The sequence below is a fragment of the Acartia tonsa genome, chromosome 13, assembly GCF_053477335.1.
Source record: "Acartia tonsa isolate MP-2025a chromosome 13, ASM5347733v1, whole genome shotgun sequence".
In the NCBI taxonomy this organism is placed as follows: Eukaryota; Metazoa; Arthropoda; class Copepoda; order Calanoida; family Acartiidae; genus Acartia; species Acartia tonsa.
Window position 1 is genome coordinate 4,828,917 of NC_137272.1, and position 10,421 is coordinate 4,839,337.

Consider the following 10,421-nt stretch of genomic DNA (forward strand, 5'->3'; position numbering starts at 1 on the left):
AGCCGGGTGCTGGCAAAAGAACAAAAGGCAAATTGTAAACTAATGTTAACACAAGGACGCCCAAGCTTTTTACTTTGTATTGGGGTAAAATTAGGGTTTCTATACGTTCAAGGGGAGTAATCAAACGTATTTTTAAAAAACTTGAGGGGTGTAAAATAAGAGATTCAAAGTCTAAAGGGGTAAACACCCCTTTACCCCTGTACTTGGACGTCTATGTATGACCTTTATGGATTTCTGCATTTTTTAATAGTTAATTTCGTTTTTGTATTGTTTAAATACTGTTCATTTCTTGAAAAATATTTTGAAAATTATCTACTGATCTCATAAAACTGACAACAACCCAATTACTTAAAATAAGGACATAGTTAATTTGCCACCACCTCAGTGAGAGCTCAACCCTTTATGGAAAAATAATCGAAAACAACGTAAATTCAGGCAAAAAATAAATTTGGGAACACCCTTTATCTGAACATGAAACATCATTTTTATAAATATAAATACTTGTGGTTTGGTAATTAAGTATTAAATAATAATACTAATTTAGGAGCTGACAAGAATGACAGATGGCCAGTAAAGAACGAAAGGGTAATTTGTATACCATTTTTTTGCCAAACGTTTCAGACTGACTTGAAATGCGAGATATAGAGAAGATTTGCTTGTACAAATAATGAAGTATATCAAAAGGAAAAAAAATATCTTAGTGAGTGCGAACATTAAATGCTGCGTAATCTTGCTGCGTAGGGGATATAATTTGAATACTTTACAAAAGTAGGGACGGACCTACATACATACCAATGTATAGAATGGCCTAAAAAAATTATGTCATAAAATAAAATTGACCAATGATAGGCCAATATACAGATTAAATTGCAAATGGCAGGCCAGTATACATTTTAATTTACCAATGTTAGGCCAGTATGACGTCAATTTTCATACTTTGGGTCCTTGAGTTCAGCTGATTCTTTCAAAAATGTAAATACAGCCGGGTGCTGGCAAAAGAACAAAAGGCAAATTGTAAACTAATGTTAACACAAGGACGCCCAAGCTTTTTACTTTGTATTGGGGTAAAATTAGGGTTTCTATACGTTCAAGGGGAGTAATCAAACGTATTTTTAAAAAACTTGAGGGGTGTAAAATAAGAGATTCAAAGTCTAAAGGGGTAAACACCCCTTTACCCCTGTACTTGGACGTCTATGTATGACCTTTATGGATTTCTGCATTTTTTACTAGTTAATTTCGTTTTTCTATTGTTTAAATACTGTTCATTTCTTGAAAAATATTTTGAAAATTATCTACTGATCTCATAAAACTGACAACAACCCAATTACTTAAAATAAGGACATAGTTAATTTGCCACCACCTCAGTGAGAGCTCAACCCTTTATGGAAAAATAATCGAAAACAACGTAAATTCAGGCAAAAAATAAATTTGGGAACATCTGCAATATATTAGTTCTATATTTGACGCTAGATGTCACTAAAAACTTGATAATTAAGATTTGCAAGAAAGAATTTACATCATTAGGAAAAATGTCTTGTTAATCACAAATAACTAGGTTTATCAATGCAGTAGTGTAAATCGGAAAAGATGATTATGAATATAATTTTATAGTCAGGAGCCTAATTGATAATGGCAGTTTTAAATACTTCAAAGAAGTATAGACAGAAATGGCAATTTTTCACAAAAATTGTCCCTTTCTCTTTCAAAAAAGCAGAAGAATGCATTAAACAGCTGAATTTAGAAAGCAAAGTTTAATGAAATTGTTTCTCGTCTGCTGAGCTTTAGGTCTTTGCCATCGGATATCATTTATTCATCTATACTATAAATTTATTGTTGCAAAACAACTTAAATACATGATGCATTTTTAGGATATACTTACATTTTTAGGACTTCATTACTTTAAAAACCAGATTAATCGGGTTATTATATCACATAAAAATTGTTATTAAAAAAGTTTTAAAAAATAAATGTTTAAAATAGACGTACGGACATTTTGGTAATAATTTTAGAGTTTAAAAAGTACCTAACTACTGCTGGAATCATCATGCAAAGTTTGAAATATAACTAACTAAATTAACGAAAAAATCTATCCGTTACGTACGGACGGACGGACCGACCAAAATTACAAAAAAGCCTCGCTTTTAAAAAATATTGGAGGGTTGAGGTTAAATGATTTCCCGGGGGGCATATTTCTATGGATGGGGGGGGGGAGGTCATATATCCCCCTCTATCCCGATTACAAATATCTAAAAATTTGCCCTGGATTAACATTATTTTTTAAAAGTGTACATGAATTTGTCTAGAAGCTTTAATGTAAACACTTTTAAAATATTTACATCGGATTACTTTGAAATATAACCGAAGGACTTTTTTATTGCAAGTATAATTTGCAGTCCATTGTTCCCTCCCTCCCTTCCGTTCAAATGGTCCTAAAAATGCATGATTTCAAACAGTTTGACTTTTACAAAATGTTTGATAACCTACTACCACTGATTTAGACAATTGCGAAGTTTTCACTCAAAGTGCCTTTATGAGTACAAATACCTTATATTAAAAATTTTTTGAATTTTGGGGAAGTGTTTTTTAATCAACTTTAATAAACAAACAAAAAAACTACTAAAAAACATATACTTATTCGTACTGTAAAATAAAATTGGACCTAGATAGTTAAATTTAATTAGCAAGAAATTTCAAGCAATAAAAAGTGGAGCCAGGGATTTGGGGGATAAGACAATGCTTATAGAAAAGTAACAGGATGTTTTCCCATGTGTAGCTCAAGATCTCGCTAATAGTTGAACTTATATAGTTCTCCTTTGCGGTAAATCTTCAAATAGGTTCAGATAAGGTTGATAACTATAACTCCACCCCAAGAGAAATCGTACCTCAACCTTCCCCCACCCCCTTTTAAGTATCCCTGCCACTAGGGGCGTAGCTGCTAGTTGTTAATATTATCTGTATTTAGCATGAGAAGTTTTTACTTTGGTAGCTATTATTATTAAAGAGGAAAAGATAAATTAATACGCTATTGACCTCTCTTTTCCTGAGAAAAACACAAAAACTAATTGTGTTGATTTGAAAACAATACTTTTTATCACAAATTCTTTGTGAACTGAAATAATTACTATCCTTGTATAAAAGTAACAGGATGTGTGTCTATTTTGTGTATCGAAGGATCCTGCACTGATCCTGGACTGATATGGCCCTTCTTAACATTGAAGCTTCTCTCAGGTCCAGGGAAGGTTTAAAGCTATGCCAACTCCCTGCCATGAGTATAAGGTTTCTTACCCCAAACACAACCCTCACCCTCACCCCTTCCTTCAAGTACCCCTAGAGACATCTAGGGGCGTAGTCTTCAGTTCCTAAAGTTGTTGTATGCATATTACTTAATATCTCTAAAACGACTAAACCTATACTTAATTATATCAAAGCCATGACCTCAGATTTTCTACAACTATGTTCTAAAGTTAACATAAAATATATTGAAAAACTTTTTGAAATATCAGTAGCAACTTTAAAGAAAATTTTTAATTCTCTTAAGAATTTAGCCAACATCCAAAAGGATACATGTCAAATTAAAAGCTATCTAGTTTTATTTAGAATTGTATATGAAGGTATATTAACTAGGGTTGGACCGGATATCGGCCATTTTCAATATCCGACCGGATATCCGGCCATTTTCAATATCCGACCGGATACCCGGCCATTTTCAATATCCGACCGGATAACGGATATAAAAACTGTTCGGATACCGAATATCCGGCTGATTTCTAATGCCGCATATTCGTTTATCCGGCCGGATATCCGGTAATTTGCCGAATATTCGGCGTTGTCCAGATATCATGCTGAATACCGAATATCCGGTTATCCGATCGGAAATTTGGTAATTTGCCGGATATCCGGCGTTGGCCAGATATCCTGCAGGATACCGCATATCCGGTTATTCGGCCAGATATCCGGTAATTTGCAGGGTAGCCGGTGTTGACCAGATATATTGCAGGATACCGGATATCCGGCATTAGAAATCAGCCGGATATCCGGTATCCGGCCAAAAAAGTATCTGGCTCAACCCATATATTAACTAACATTTATTAGTATTTTTTTAGCTCTGTTTTAATGAATATAGACTTCCCAGTTTTTTTTAGTGTACAAGAAAAACACAAACAATATATTTGTTGACAGCAGTGCTCCTAATTATTTTAATTTAACGACCGGGTTTTACCCTTTGGCCAAATTTAAAAGCAACAAACGATGCTTTCCCTCAAAGTGCCTTGCGATCACAGAAACAACTCCCCTTATTTTTGAAATAAATTAAAAATAAGGGGGGAGTGTTCTTGAGGCCTAAACGCTGTGGAGCTACAAGATAATCTAACACCCACCAAAAAAAGCTACCTTTTTTTTCTTTACATCTTAAAGAGAAAATATTATTTATTTGGGAGCTATTAAAGATAAACGTCTGAATCTTTCGTGAAGATTCCTCCGACCGTTGAATATCTTACATTCTCTATCTGATTGTTAGTTTTTTATTATTTTTCTATTCTTTATGTATGTTGTCATTTTTACATCTTTTTTAATATTGATATTTTAGAATAACAATTCTCAATAAACAATATCTCAATAAATAATAGACAAGAATGACAAACATCCATAAGAATCAAAGCACAAAGAAATCATGGATGATAGACAGACGGTCAACGTGAGTTACAGAGCAGATGAACAGTGGTCATAAAAAGGGAGAATATGTGGATATTAAACAGAATAAATATTTGAAACCTTTTGAAAGTATTTCATTTGTAGATTGACCGACAGACTATCGTACATTGTAAATTGCTTGTTGGATTTTATTTGTAAAGGAGTCTCTTCACACAAAAAAATCATGAGACTATCTTAAATAACAGCCGAGAAAATCAAATTTCCTCTATGGCAATGCAGGACGGACGGATTGTTGGAAAGACGGACATAAAAAGTGAATCATAGAATACTTTCGCTACTAAAAATACTTTTCCATATTTAGTAAAATTACGTTTACATTAAAAAAATTCAATAATTTCTTCTCACGTATTTACATTTATTGTTTATCAACACGTTATAAACCTAAATATGTTCTATACAGCTTTCCTTCTCTCACTATGTCTATAAATATGTATTTTAAAGGCAGAATATTTTTTTGTGGATTTTTAAGATTTTAAAAATTTCGTTATTGAAATTTGCATGTTTTGGTCGTTTTAGGTCTTTTATTGGTTATAGTCCGTTTTGTGGCAACGCCTCTTAAGGGGCGTTTCATCGTATTTTTACACTAGCTATTACCCAATTCCTAGCCCTTGCGGGGGGCTCTAACACTGCGGGGCAATAACCAACCCAACTTAACCTAACCTAACCTAAAATAACCTATAAAAAGCTACTGTGAAAATACGACGAAACGCCCCTTAAGAGGCGTTGCCACAAAAGGGACCATACCCCTTTTATTTTATCAAGACATACAAGTTATTGTAAGTAAATTACGTACAGACATTCCATAGTTATAAAGAAGTTGTACTAATAAGATTTCGTTAGTAAAATGATCATTATAAAAGACTCCAACATTTTTTCTTAAATTGTTAAAAAGTAGATTAAAATTCTATACATTTTTTCACTGTAAATATACACCATTTCATTAAATTATGTGTCTTATTCTTTTGTGTATTACTAGCGGCTGCGACCCTGGCATCTAGGAGCTAGGTATTCGAAGAGGTATGAAGGGGCTTTAAAAATAGCCTAAAGACAGACAAAGATTTGAATCTATGAAAGAAAATCATCAAATAACCTATTTAAAGCTTACCTAAAATGAAAAAGCCTAACTTGAAATCTTATGCTTTAGACAAAATCCTTACTACTTGATCAATAAGGTTAGCTGTATTTGATAAAAGCGAAGCTTTTCTACATCTAGTCTGTCTATCCTTACCCAATGGTTCGCATCCTTAATTCATGCATGTTATAATTGTCCTATCGATTTCAATCAACATTTCTTTATTTTCATTTAAAAATAATAAATTTTAAGATTATTTGAATGAAATTAATTTTTACATGATTTAATTATTTTATATAATCTTTAAAATCGAATCTTTTCTATAATTAGGGTCGGTCTGTCCGTACGACCATCCGGAACGGATAGCTTTTTATGTTAAATTAGGTATTTTAGAATTGTCCTATCGATTTCAAACTTTGCATGGTGATTCTTGTAATAGTTAGATACGATTTAGAAAGCGTAGCAACTCTATCATTACCAGAATGTTAATTTGTCTCTTTTAAACATGACGGTTTTTAACTTTTTTGAACAACAAGTTTTAATATGATATAATTATCCGATTGATCTGATTTTTGGAATACTGATTCCTAGGACAACAAAGTAATATATAAGCGAATTATATCTATCGTCCAGTACATTCATAAAAATTACCTGAATTTATTCAGTTTTTCAACAAATTTACTTACAGTTTTGTTTCGACTTTTTTACATTTATGTTCTGATCATTTAGTTCTGACACTCAACAATTGTTAACGTTCGTTTGTCCTACAGATTAAGAGCTTCGCTGTTATGGATGTTGTCATCCTTATTAATATTTATTCGCTATTATGGATGTTGTCGTCCTTGTTTCATAATTAAAATATAGAGTAGGAGCTATGCAAAAAAAAAAATTTGTTGGCCACCTCAGATTTGATAAGATAAATGTATGACCTTTACTCTATTCTTTAAGGATTATTTATCTGCCCACCTCTTGAACAATAGTAAGGAATTTGAAATTACAATTATGCAGTGGAGAGGATCTTTTCATTGCTTTAAGAGATATTGCAAGTCAGGAACACACCGCATTGTACAAGAGATTTTAATAAGCTGTACCATTATATCGGCAGCGTATTACAATGCTAAAAAAGTACAAAATAAAAGAAACTTTTCTGAAACTATTAAACGGACTTAAACTATTACTATAAACTGCAGCAAAACAATTATTCAAGATATTCAACTAGCAAAACATTTCTTAAATTCATACGTCGTTATTTACTTATTTTATCATTACTTAAACCTGAAATAGTTTGTCTAATTGCTTAAACATCCAGCAATAATTATTTCAGAAACCAATTAATAAGTTACAAAATCTAAATTTTTCAAATGGAACTTTTGACTTTCTGGTAACGATAATAGAGTTGGAACGCTTTTTGAATCGTACCCAACTATTACAGGAATTATCTTGCCAAGTTTAAATCAATAGAACAATTCTAACATGCCTAAATTAACGATAAGAGGTATGATTTACCTACAGACAGACCTTATAATAGAAGTTTTTCGCTTCTAAAAAAAATTATAAATATAAAAGCATTTCAATTTAGCTCTGTGAATAAAAAGAATTGTAAAAAGTCTTTTTTCCATTTTGAAAGCAGATGGGGGATTTTTTTAAAAGCGAATCTTTTTTATAATTAGGGTCGGTCCGTCCGTCCGTACGTCACAGACAGTTAGCTTTTTTTCTTTGATTTAAACAGGTTAGAATTGTCCAATCGAGTCCAGACTTATTGCTGTAGTAAATAGGTACGATTTAGAAATCGAAGGAACTCTATAATCGTTACCAGAATGTCCATAGTCCATTTTAAACTTTTTTAACAACAAATTTTTATGTGTTAAAATAATCCGATTAATGATTTTGAAATAATGATTCCTGGGACAACAAAGTACAATGTTATAGGCGAAGCATCTTTATAATCAAGTTTTAAAGGTGTTAGTATGTCCTTGAAAATTTGACCAAATTTACTAACAATTTTGTTTCTACTTTTGCTCATTTATATTCAGATTTTTCAGTTCTGACACTCTACAAGTGTTAATGTTCGTTAGTCCTACTGTTTTAGAGCTTCGCTTTTAAGGATATTGTCATCCTTGTTAGATTTTGAGAATGAACATAAAGAGGACGAAAAAATTTGTAAGATTTGTAGGGGGGAGGGAGGGAATTAGGGGAAGCTTTGTTATCTACGCAAAAGAATGGGGAAAATGCTTTTGGTGTTTTTAAAATACAACAGATATTTGTTTTTGGAAAGACGAAGAAAGTTCCTCAATGACGTCATAAAAATGAGGGATGAGGAGAGGAGGAGTGGGAGAACGTTATTTTAGCCAGCCAGATTTCACTTTATTATAGAACATGAAAATCTGGTGTAATATTCAAGTAATAATAAATCCATTTTTATTTTTATTTTAAAAATTAAATGTTATCAATAAAATACACTAAGACTATTCTTATAACGTCAGTCACAGTTAGTTTTTTGGGGGGGATATAGGTTTCTAGTGGAAATGGTATTTGTTAATTAACATGTCTTCGATAACATTTGAAAGACTATATAAGATAATTTTATCTTTATGAGACATAAACTATTAGTTTTATAAAAACAAGGATGACAATATCCATAAAAACGAAGCTCTGAAACGGTATGACAGACTAACATTAACTCTCATAGAGTGTCAGAACTGAATATACAAAATATAATATATAACTTTTGACAAAATTATACCTAAATTTGTTGCAAAACTTCTTAAATACAGAATACTGTTACGGACATACTGACATTTTTAGGACTTGATATAGAGATGCTTCGCTTATAGCATTATACTTTATTGTCCTAGGAATCACTAATTTAAAAAAACAGACCAATTGGATGATTATATCATATAAAAAGTTGTTGTTAAAAATCAACATGTTTAAAATGGACGTATGGACATTCTGGTAATGATTATAGATTTGCTACTTTCTAAATCGTACCTAACTACTACATAAATCATCATGCAAAGTTTGAAATCGATAGGACAATTCTAACATGCCTAAATTAATGAAAAAAGCTATCCGTTTCGTAGGGACCAACCCCAATTATAGAAAAGCTTCACTTTCAAACAAATATTTGTCGATCTTCTCCTTTGAAATTTGTGAAGTATAACTTTGGCGACTTTGTGGGAAAACCTTTTGTGTTGACCGCTGCAATAGCTTCCAGCAAATTAAGGCCAGAAACAGGTCAAACTGAATTAATAAAAAATATATTTTATTTTTATTTTTTTTTATAAATAAAAACTGTGATACTATTCTTTTCTTTTTGTCAAAAAAAAGGATATTTTCTTATTAAAAAATGACAAGAAGTGAAGTATATATCCATCATATTTTTCTAAGGACAAAAATTCCTAAACAAAAGTTGTAGAATTTGGCGGGGGGAAATCCGATAGGGGCGCCAAATTGGGGATGACATTTTTTCCCCTCCTTGTGTGATTTGCTATCTATGTGACCTCAAGCTTTCCCCCTTTTTTCCCCTGACTGTATGAGTTTCCCCTTTTTTTCTGACAATGTCTTACTGCATTGTTCTATTTAGATACAAATTTCAGGGGATAATATTAACAGAAAATGTCGATTATTGTTAAAAATTTTTAACGGGGCCAAAGTGATTATGGCACCTACACACAGCGTACCCTGTTGAGTATTATAACCCCCATTCTTATTTTAAAACTTAAAAATAAGGGGGCGTGGGAGTTTTTTCTTTGTTTTTCTTATAACTTTAGGTTAGGTTAGGCCATATTAGGTAATTTATAGCCTCCAAGAGTGAGGGACCTCAAGTAAATGTCCCATAAAGTTAGTGTCTCCTGCAGGGGTTAGGTATAAGAAAAATCATCCGTTAAATAAGGAGGAAGGGGTTATCAGTTCTCAACTGTCACTTTGTAAGAAAGTGCTGTTTAAATCTGGTGTGTAGGTTAGTATGTCGGTCTGTCTGTTATGCTCTTATATTTTCAGAGTAAAATACTAGAGGGAGAAAGGGTTCAATAACTGTATAACTCCCCATTGCAACCGCTGTGTGCAACCTTTCTATTGGGTAATTGAAACCAATTGTGTCGCTTATATTAACACAGCCAAGTAGAAGAAAATAATTTAGAAGCAGATGAAAGAGGTCTTTGAAAAAGGCAGGGGGTAGGTGTCTGTATATACATCTGTTCTTATAATAAACTTGTTTTGAAATCTGAGGGCTACATTTTTAACAAATAATGGATATGTAATATACGTGGATGTATTGACAGGGAAAATGTGTTGTCAATCTAGGTTGTTAATATGGGCCTTATTTATTAGTCAGTTGGTTCATATAGTAGGAGGGGAGTGGAATGGGTAATTGGGGTGAACTGTTGGTTATTCTTATTTTAGCCTGCTAAAAGTATCACTTTATTACACAAAAAATCTGGAGCAACCCGTATTAACGAAATTAATTACAAATAAAAATTAGTTTTGAAATATAAATATTTTAGAAAATAATTCCTAGTTAATATTTACCCTGAGCCCTTGGTATGACATAGCCTCTGAAATTAGAAAAGTGCCTGGAGGCCGGTCACAATGGGCTGACACTAAGGTCTCATGGTCATAGTATTGTAACAGTAGAATT